At 31.5% G+C, this 11,670-nt stretch overlaps 1 protein-coding gene across 2 annotated transcripts in view; it reads left to right on the forward strand.

Annotated features, from left to right (window-relative positions):
* Positions 1-508: 508 nt before the first annotated feature.
* LOC106471868 (prolyl 3-hydroxylase OGFOD1-like) overlaps positions 509-11,670 on the forward strand; it is a 72,073-nt gene continuing 60,911 nt past the window's right edge. Inside the window, exon 1 of one of the 2 annotated variants that reach the window (XM_013932492.2) lies at positions 509-684. The gene's annotated coding sequence lies outside the window, so the exon portion shown is untranslated. The remainder of the gene's footprint in view (positions 685-11,670) is intronic. The other variant, XM_013932493.2, reaches the window with a different exon arrangement.

Here is an 11,670-nt window from a genome sequence, read left to right on the forward strand (position 1 = left end):
CAAGTTCTTACTAGAAATAGGTTACGCTGGTATATATATATAAGATGGTCACAACGTGACGCATTAATGTGTAGATAGTGAGTAATTGATCTGCGGTCGGAGTATTATTGACGTTCGTTGCTATAGCGTTTGTTTAGCGGGATTGTTGAGTGTATCGGTTAAGTTATATTCGGAAAGAATAAACCAGTTTTATTAAGTAAAGACTTGTGTCGTTAAAGTTTCGTTGGAACGAAGTTACGGAAAAATCAATTAACAAACGGAGACGTAACAATATTTAACAGTATAAGCTGTGCATGTTTCTAAATATAAAATTAATCCAAACAAACGTTGATATTAAAATAAATATATAATATCAAATTCGTTACACATCCTAGACTTGTTTAACAATAAAGGGCGTTTTATACACCGATCATCAAAGAAATACAGTTTCATTTACTCAAAAAACCTGGGTCGTCTTATACATGGAACTTCTTAAACTTCTCAAATACTGTCAAATGATTCCGTGTCAGTTTTGTGACATTTTTTGCGCATGTCTAGTAGTGCAGACGGGTACAGAGTGTTTTTAAACAGTATTTCAAGATGTCTGTTACCGTCGTGTGAATGTTGTATATTATAACGTTTAATAATATTGAGGTTCAAGTATTTTAGACCTCTTGTATCGTCACGGAAGCGTAGCCAACTCTGGTGCGTAAGTTACTTTAAGTTAGTGTTAGGGATGTTCTTATTACGTTTATTTTATTTTTATAATTTTATGAAATATTGGAGAAAATTGTCTTTGTGATGGGCCGTCGAAAAAATCTAAATATACTTTTTATTAAAGTAAATTAGTAAATAAAGCATGTGTATCGGAGATACACTTTCTAGCCTTAATACTAGTAGTAGTACAACTAATAGTAATAGTCAGTAGCCTGCATAACAGTTGTAATTTTCTTGAATGATGCAAGATTATGCTGTGCATAATCGAGACTATAGTATACGTAATATACGGACAACTTCAACTTTCAGGGGACCAGTTTGGTCTTCAAAGTTCGAGTTCAAATACAAAGCTGTTTCTGTACGCTCACATCCAAGGAAAGGAAAAGATTATAATCATTTTGTAACGGACTAAAGCAAAACGCCGCTATAACCATGGTCGAACAAAAAAGCAATTTGTTAAACTGTAACAACAACAGAAATCTAAAATAAAACTTTTAAACAATTCAGATATAAATCTTATAACTTAAAAAGACAACAAAAAAGTTAATAAATACGTGCATCGTTTGGACTTGATACAAATTTTAATAAACCATATAATACAAATATCGATGTTATTAATTTCAATAAATAAAGGAATTATGGAAACCATAAGAAAAAAATAAAGTTAATTCCAAGAAAACTATTTCAAAAGTAAACCACTTCAACTTCAAGATCAGTGACAATATCAAGCAACAATCAGCAATAATTCATTATAACTGTACCTTGTGAACTAACTCATTTAAGCTCAGGCAGCATTTTTATTTAGTGTTATACCAAGAGGTTATATCTCATAACTAGCTAATTTATATTATCCTTCACAACAATATCTGTATATAACTGCAGGATAAGCATTTGTCAGTTTCGTAATTCAAACACTCAAATTCAATGTGTTCTAACTAGAAAGTAAGTTAGACCCTTAATATAACTAAAAATTCATAGTTTATCTAAACAAAAGAAGGTATAATAAGTGAACAGTAAACAAAACCATAATAAAATGAAAGTAGAATTTGCTATCTCACAATTTTAATTCTTTGGGAAATTATGGATTCTCCACTTAAACACTTGTAAAGTGCTAGCCTCCACTATTGTCAACAGCACTCATTTCTTAATGAAAGTAATCTGTCACAAATGTAAAAAAAATAAAACTGTCATAACTAGATCCTAGCTTGTCTTTTCAAAACTAAATTTTTTGTTCTGTTATATTCAAGATATAACACAAAGAAGTATGGGCATCTGCAGAAATTTTTCTAGGGGAGAGGGCAAAATAAAGGGACGATGGGTCCACCTTCAAAGTTGTGCCATTACAGTCAAGAGAATAGGCAAGTTTCCACAATCAGATTTGTTGGTTTTAATATTTGTAAGGTTAGTTTTAAGCCATACTGCAGATATGCAGCAATATATACTCTATCATACTAAATTTTGGTTTACTCCGACAACGCTGTCTCATGGGATGTCTGTAAGATTGCGTCAGTCTCTTTGATAACATGCTGCTGGTATTACTGCAGATGGCAGCAGGATGACCTCGATCACACCACTTCAATTTTAAAATTCAAATATGTTGTTGGATTGTTGAATGTTGACTTGAATACTTCTTTTACAGTTAATACTTGTGTACTTCAGTAACCAAAATTTTGTACCTGTTTTTGAAATATTCTTCCTTACTGTGAAAGCTGTAACTTGTAATAAAATAATACTTATAATCAGTAAGTTTACTCAAAACAAACCTATTAAGATTATTACCATGTTTTTGTTTTGTGATATGATATTTCACTAAATGGTTTTCTATATCTTCTATAATCACACTAGAATTTTTCCTGCTACAGAAGTAAGATTATTTGACCTATGATTTCCAGGGCAATTCCTATCAATCCCTTTATAAATAGGAGTAACATTATCAACTCATTTCACAGGTATCTGCCTACTCTCTGTCTAACAAATATGAAAGAGATAGGCATGCATATCTGATATGTGATCTCCTTTAATGCACTGTAGGAAACCTTTTCTGAACCTAGTGCTTTATTTTCAAACTCTGTGGACATGTGTGCATATCTGGAAAATCTGAAAATTTTCCTGAAAAGCCAGGGAAGAAAGTTTGGAAAGAATGTGAAACTTTTACTACTCACCAACAAGGGATTGATATATCTTTATGTTTGAGATTAATTTCAGTATTTCTGACAGGGTCAGGAGTATTGCTAATATAGTTTCTTTTAAAAACACAAGAGAATGTTTAAAAACCCAGTCATTTCATAGTCTTAAACAAAAACCTTGTCGTAAGCTTTATGCTATATTCAGTTGTTATCAAGTATATAATTATAAGTTGTAGGTTTTGAAAAATGTAGACAAATGCAGTGGTTTCATTCATAAAAAAGTATATATATTTAACAGTATTATGAAAAATACACTAATTGTGAAATAAATATAGTAAATAATTCATACCATATGAATATAAAGGCTAATTGTACTTTTTTGAATGTAATCAAGTATAAAATTTGTAGCAAGTGAAATAATTAATATATAAGTATGTGTGGCATCTCAGTTTAATTAGGAATGGTTAAATACATATTTTTTATGCTACGGGTGAAATAAAAACAATCATGTAAGTGTGGAAAGAAACCTTACAACTTACATGTACTTCAAGAATAAGGTGAAGCTCTTATTGATCTAGGAAAACATACTGGCTTAGTTATAACAAAATCACATTAAGTAAGCATTAGTCATTTTTAAACAAAAGTTATTACAATTGTAAGTTTAACAAAACATTAGAAAATTTGTAAAATTAAACAAAGATCGTGTACTTTCAACATTTTTGTAACAAAAGTGCATCTCATAGTTAAGGGCAGAATTATATCAAAGTGTTAACAATGAAGTTAGACTTGTTGACACATAATGGAATAATGTAAAGGGTTTTTATTTAGTTAAAAGTATAAAAGAAATTACTTCATGAAACTTCATACAATACAAGGATATAAAAAAATCAGAACTCTCATTAACCATAAAATCACAAGTATACAGTCATTTTTGATGTGGAATTTCTATGCACCATTTTTATTGCAAGAAAATATTGATAAGAGTTTTCCAATTCATATCACCTGAGGCCTGGTCAACAAGTTTTCCATTTCACTTTATCCATCAGACAAGTAGCTTTTATTTGAATTTAATTTTTATCTCTTTTTTTTTTTTTAATAAAACTTTGATATTACTGTGTCATCCCATTATATAACTCAAATCACACTGCTGCACTGTTATATATATTGCACAAGCATTAATAATTAAAATACAAAATATAATGTAGCAACAATAACTCAAGGGAAGCTCAGAAGTTTGCTATTGTTTAATGTACCTATGTGTTGAATGTGTTCTGTTTGCTGGTCAGACATACATGTGTGTGATGATAGTTTGGGGGCATGTGTTAGAGCAATATAGCAGACACTTTTATATGTGTGTTTGGATGTGACAGGTTGAAAAGGGTGTTTTATTGAGGTTAATAAAAATTAAACACGGATTCTTTATTGCTAGTACTGTGAAGGGAAGGTGCTACAGTATCTTCAGTTTGGTTAATATAAACCTTAAAACACTTCAACACATCAGTTTTTGAAGTAAGTACTCTACCTAAATAGTTTACCTGGTAAAAAATACATTAAATGTACATATATTCCAGGATGTCAAATTCCATTAGCAAAGTGAAAGCAAGAACAGAAAAAACAGTTTGAGGGAAGTCAAAGTGGAATACAGTATACAGTCCTGTGTCAAATTCAAAATTATCAAATTAATAAATGATCAAAGTAACTAGTTTGACACATAATTTGTATGTAGCTATGGTAATGAAACCAACTTGCACATAAACAGAAAAGCACAATAACTTTCATCTAATTTGCATTGCAGTAATTTAATTTTTTGCTGGTTTTTGTTGAACTGCATTTTAAAGAATGCCCATTCATATTTCACTACTCAGAAAATTCTGTCTAAAATTTATTCAATGTTTTTTTCACTGCCAAGGAACTGTTTTAAGCCGGTAAGGACACACAAATTGCATACTCTAAGAAAAACTAGTAAGTGCAGTATAGAAGTGGAGCCCAAAACATTAGAGTTCAATCTTGAGTGTAACGCATTAATCATGTCTCAGAGTCTTTTAAATTTTGGTTCAGTAAAAATCGTGAAGATAAAGGGGGTAAAAAAAATAAAGCCCTGTAAACCAACTACCAGTGATAACACTACAACTGTTTGTAACAGCAGTCAACTCTCTGCCACAAAAAAAAAATAAAAAATAAGAGAATATTTCAGTCTCATTGGAAGGAAACTTGGCCATGGTTAGTTCATAAGGGAAGAGTCCCACTGAGAATCAGTCTCCAAACTGTATTGAGAAGTTTACCTGAAATATCCTACAATAGTGGGTAGTCAATCTATATCAAGCAACAATGCTTTCTTGAATGGTTGGGACCAGTTCTGTATTGAGCTAGTCAGAGCACACAAAACCAACAAAGCTCGCATGGCATGTGTATTCTGGTATAATTAGGAGAATAGAAAATTATACAGTACTATTATGGATGGAGAGAGCGAGTTCTCCCACTTCTATAGCTTAGTCCAAGGGGAAAGCTCTTGTTGTGCAGACAATGCACAAACTGAAGAAGGTGGAAAAGAAGATATTAATATTGTTTAGCAATTCATAGTTAATTGGTAGACAAGGCAATCCTCCACCAGACATGGAAATTCTGTGCAGAACAATGGAGAAGGCTAGTATGGATGTAGGAGACAATTACATAGATGGAAGGAAAATCTCTGCACTTGTTAGGTGTGAGGCAAAAGTCTTTAGATGTGACATCGAGGATATAGATAGTGGATCAAGGTTCATATGTATTGTAGCCAATGGGAACACAGACAGTCCCATCATTGAACAGAAAACTGGGCTAGTAAAGGTTACTGAAGGAAAGCTCTGTACAGTATTAGCAAATCTTGTTCCACTGGAATATGCACATGCATTAGGTGTCCTAGATGATATAGTTAGCAGAATTAAGAAGGTGTTTTTGGATTTCACTGATATGAAGTTCCCAAAAAACCAGGACCAACATTAATATCAGGTAATTTTGATGGTGCAGCTGTTATTATGGTTTCTAAAGGTGGAGTTGCAGTACTATTAAAAAAAAGCATTTCTACTCCCCCTTCATAGTGTAGCTTACAACCTTCAGCTGACAATCCTTGATACAGTGAAATTCTTACCTTACATTTCTGAGTTTGAAGAAACTTTGAAATTGATTTTTAAATTTTACTGAAAAGCCCAAAAATGAGATGAAATCCAAAAGAAATTACAAGAGTTATAGATGAAAATTTTGTCCACTTCAGTGATGTGAAACAGGTGTGATGGGTCTCAAGCAAAGCAAGAGATTTAAATGCTTTTGCAGCAAAACCTGCAGGTTGGGATTTTGTATATAGGTCAAGTTAACAGTGACTGTGTCAGCAGCTAAGGCAAGGAAGGTCCTAATCAAGTCACTAATGTCAGTTTCATCAAAACACAACAGCATAAGAGGATACCCTAGAACCAGTATCACATCTTTCAGAATTCTTTTAATCTAATGATCTACTGTTGATACATGCCTGCAGTGGAACAGTGTGTCTTAAGATTAGTAGAACTAAAGAATGACTCAGTTGTATATATGCAGCAGTTTCTTAAGAAAAACCACCAAGAAGAAAGGAAGTTTGAGGATGATTCAGCTGAGATCAAGTTGTCTGGTCACTGTCCCTCAGCAACCAGTCTAACATATAATGTTAAACTAATTGACAGAAGGTGAAAGGTTTTTCAACTCCAACTGCATGTCAGTTCAGGCATTCAGTGTTTTTGACTATACATTTTGGCCTGAAAGTAGAGAAGAGCTCAGTTCATATGACAAATTGAAAATTGAACAAATTATTCAATTTAATATCTTTTTCACTGAGGAGGAGTTGCTGGACTAAAAGTGCACATGAAAAGTTTCAGGCACAAAAATATACCAGTTCTGTCTGTATACTCAACCATGCTGTCAACAAAAACTTCCAATCTCAGCAATATCTTGAAGCTGGTGGAGATGATGTTTACATTCGATGTGTCAACAGCAGATGCAGAACATACACAAAAATCAGATATGCTAAGTTTGGCAAGAATATATTGACTGCTTTATGTCTTTTTTTATTTGCTTTTGGTCCAGTTGACCACAGTAATTTCAACAGTTATTCATTGTTAAGTAAAAGCATATTATAGATAAAAGTTATATTTGATTTATTTGTGTATTTTATGGGACAGTGATGGGACAAGTAGATTTTTCAAGCAATTTGTCCCATGGACAAGTAGTTTTTATAAAAAATTGGCAGCCCCTGGTTTATTTATGCACAAAACGTTTTGAATTTCTGATGAAGTGAATAAGTAGTCCAAGAATATATTCTCTAAGATGATTTTTTTTCCAGTTAAGTAATACCCTTTTATATTTAATGGCTTTACTTATGATCAGGAAATTGATGTTCAAGAAGTTTCCATTGGGGGGGGGGGGGATCCTCTCATTAAATATTCTGATAAAGTTTTTTGTAGTGTGAATCATAGTAAGTCTAAGGCAAGAATCTGCTTTCCAGGTGTTGATGTACAGAACATCATAATAAGTCAACTTAGTTGCTGTTACTAAGAATCATACTGTTTTTGAAGTGCATCTAGGAGTGAATGATGTTGGAAATTATATTGGAAGAGTTGCTTCGAAAAACTCCTTCCATGGTTTAGGGATAGAAATTGACAGGAAACTCTTGTGGGACTGCTTTGGGTTAGGTGTAGAAATGAATAGCTTAGCAGAATCCAAGGCTGAAATAAAATATGAGTGATATGCTTAGAACAACAGGTTTGCTAGTTGGGATAGGTTTCAGAGTAAGGATGAATTATATGCTAGAGATGAGCTCCACTTTACCTGTTACCTACTGTGGTCATTTCGTCTTATTGTGAGAGCAAAATCACATTTGTGAATTGAAAAAATTATAGAGAACTTATCTTTTATTGATTTCAGATTTTATTTTTGTAAATAGTATCATAACATTCAATTATTTATAATAAATTGCCTTATTTATAGAAGTTTGAAGAGAAATTTAATTTAAAAAAATCCCAAAATATGTTAGAGACTATAAATAAGCACTCTCTAAGGAAAAAAAAGTAAACATTTAAAAAATTTTTTTCCTTGCACTTTAGCGCTTCTTTTGCCATCTATGATTGGTATTTAAACCTTTTTCTAGCCTGTTTTCATTATAAAGGAGCATTTGGGCATATTAAACTTCGGTTGTAAAACTTTTAGCCAATCCTATTCAAAGGTGTCAATTTCAGTACTCTGTTATTCCAATCATTGTATTTCACGTTTAGCAAATCATAGGATGATAAACAAAGCACATGATGAAACTTTGTCCTATGGATTTTACAATATGAACGTGTGTGGTAGTTATTATAGTAACTGCCATTTTATGTAGAGGTTGTACTTAGTAGTGGTCAATAGTAATTTTTTTTATAAGCCTTAGAAAATTTGCTTCTGGAAAAACTGCATGGGATGTATGTGACTTTTATTATTTTTCTATAGTAGCCTAAATTATGCTCTATCGTATATCTATATATATTAATTATTACATTTAAAAATTAACTCAAAATAGATATATTTTGGGGAAAGTTGATCCGAGAATGTTAGGTTAAGGTCTATTGAGTGGCGAGTGTATGGTCTTTATGTGGATTATGCTTAGCACTTTGAACTGAAGGAGTTTGTGATTTTTATATTCTTTTGCATTTAAATTTGCAGTTTTAAGTTCAATAATTTAGCATAATTTTATATTTAGTTTATAATAGAAATATGATTTAGTACTCAGAATGATACCTTTGTGTGATTTGTACGTACTACTACTAGTACTAGTACCACTTTGATAGTTTTAGGCTTATCATAAGAATTTTATATTTTTCCTTTTTACTATCATTACTTAGTAAGACCCACACTTCTGTTGTTTTATAATTAAAATATACTAACTGATATATAAATAGCTTATTCTGATATTTTGCAAAGGGTTTAAAAAAGAAATTTAAATTACATAAAAGTTTATACAATAAATTATTATTATAATATAAATTATGCCTCTTTCATTCTAGGATAAATACAAATTATAACATGAAAATATAAATGCTTAGACTAAATAGCATAAATCTCATAACATTATACATTTATATATATTTATTATTTTTATTATATTGACCTTCCAGCCATGCTTGGCTAACAATACAGAAGTTACAATGACACGGTGCACGTGCACTCGTGTTACTGTATCCAATAATATATAACTGACCTTTAGTCTTTACAAAGTGACCTGTCTTGATTGTGTTTTACTGGAATAGTATTTTATAAAATATAGTCACATTTCAATTATAATACATTATATATGTATATACATTATTACTATTTACAATAAATTCTTAAACTTGTTTTTCTCAAAACATAGAACAGTAAATAAAGAAGTAAAGCAAACAATTATCTCTTCTAATTATGACCTTTATACTCATTTGCCACTTGTAGGCTGCTAAGCCTTATGAAATGTGGGGGATGTGAAAAGAAAATTTTTTTAGGTTTTATATATGCATCTGAAATAACCAAAAAATCAAATTATTATATCGATACCATAGAATTTCACCATAATTTATCAAGCTTAGTAAGTGAGCTATATTTGAATCTAAAAGTATATGAAATTTTGAGCTCACTAAAGACTTGCCTTATCATTTGAAATCATGTGTGAAAAGAACAAAATTTAAACAATAACACGTCAAAATAGCTGAGAAAACCACTTGGGGGACATTCTAAGCTTTCGATTGGTTATTCATGTCATATATAGAAGTGTATATAAGAGACCATTTCCAAAAATGGAAAGAGGTGTGTGGAGAGGCCACTGTGTTTGATTCAGTACATGAGTGATATCTTAGCAAATAGAAAAGATAAGACGTTCTTATTTTATATTCTAGCTTGTCCATACTGGTAGTTTGAGTTCCTAATTCGTATGAAACTGTAGATTTTGTACTTTGATATCAGAAACATCTAATTTGAACCAGTGCTACATTCAACATACCATGTGGCACACAAAAATTGATGTTTAGCTGTGTTTTTTTTAATATTTACTTTTAAATTAAGAAATTAACAAACATATAATATTAGAATTTGAATTATAATCTACAATTTGATACCAAACTTATTGACATAAATTTATAAAATAGTAGTTCAGTAAAGTTTTGAATGCAAGTAAACAAATGCAATGACATGCTTTTGACCTATGACCATGGGAAGACCCATCAGACCCGTGTCAGTAGGGTTCATACACATGGGACTGTCTCTTCTATTGGATTCATTACCTTTAACCCTTTTGTGTTGGGCTCCTGCAATTTGTGGAAATTGAGTTGCAAATTTCACTTGTACAACAATACGTGCGGTACCTCTGAGATTTCTTAATGTATACATTCAAAAACTGGTAAGATTTTGTTAGAGATCATAAGTATCTTGTACACAAACAATGATGTTGTTATAATTATTTTTACTAAAAATATGTTATTTTTCTATTGCAGTTACTTGCATTCAAATTATTAACAATTTGAGTGCAAGATGATTTTCATTTTTAGTATAAAAATACTTCTCTTCGTCTTATAGTTTCATATTTGATTTGCATAATTTCTAGAACCTCTTAAAATTATATCAAGTTTTTTTAAGGTAAATGTTTATATTTTATTTTTCATTTTCTCTACCAAATCACTAACTCTAGCTATTATCATCATTGTACAATGCAACAAAATAATTAAAATTAGAGAATAGAAAAAAATACATACCTTTTAATTTATTGTAGAATATCATTAAAGATTTTCCTTTTGTTATATTTGTAATTTCAGCTCTTTTCCTTTTCACGTACAGTTAATTTTGAATGTTTCATTTTCCTTTCTTGTCCTTTACTACTTATCATTCATCTCAACACAAATCAACAGTGTCCTTGATGCATATTGCAGTTTCTTTGGGAGACGTGCAACACTTAGACAAAATTTTCGTTCAGCACGTAATATAAGCCTTAAGAACACAAACAAAGTATGATGTACATTTAAAAAAATGTTTAAACGTTTTAATTATGCATTTTAAAACATAACTAAAATATAATAGTAAAACCTAAATACAATTTAAACTGTATATCTAACTATAACACATATAGGTAAGAAACAACCATAAGTGCTATAGTCAATCAAGCAGCCAACAATACTAGAGTTAATTACACGAAATCCATAAAGGCGACTGCATACAAATTTGAAAATAACTATTGTTAGATTAGAATGTAAAATGATCTCTTTCTAATTAATATACATGTGTATGTATGTAGCATCTACATGTAGGCTATAAATCTCAAAGAAATCTGTTGAAGGTGGACATGGCACCTGTCAGGAGTTGAAAAAATTTATTACTTGTTTGAACTGTATTCATTTAGAGTACCCCGAAATGAGTGAGTCAAAATATTATGTAAGCAAATTATTGTCTGGACTTATCTTTACTCAACTACCATTGTATTATTGAAGATACAGAGAGCTAAAGTAGAGAATTTTCATAGCTTGTTGATCATATGACAATACATAGGAAGTTTTAAGTACATGGTGAGGGGACCTCCTAGGGAAGGTTCTGTATTTTCAGTTCCTTCCTCTGGGATCTAAACATCCACCCACGTGTTTGCCATGCGTGGCGACCAGTGAAAAGGAGGAGAGGATCCTGGTGGTTGAGTAGTGTCTGGGGCACTGCAACACACCATTTTGGCCTTGAATTCCTGTAGACGGATGGACCCCTTAGGGTCAATGGGTGTTGTGGACATCATGTCTGATGCTGGTGTTTGGGTATAGTGCTCACAAAACCCTGGCATTGCTGCAGTGTCCTTATTGACATTGTAGTGCAT

The sequence above is a fragment of the Limulus polyphemus genome, unplaced genomic scaffold (genome assembly GCF_000517525.1).
Source record: "Limulus polyphemus unplaced genomic scaffold, Limulus_polyphemus-2.1.2 Scaffold4924, whole genome shotgun sequence".
Lineage (NCBI taxonomy): Eukaryota > Metazoa > Arthropoda > Merostomata > Xiphosura > Limulidae > Limulus > Limulus polyphemus.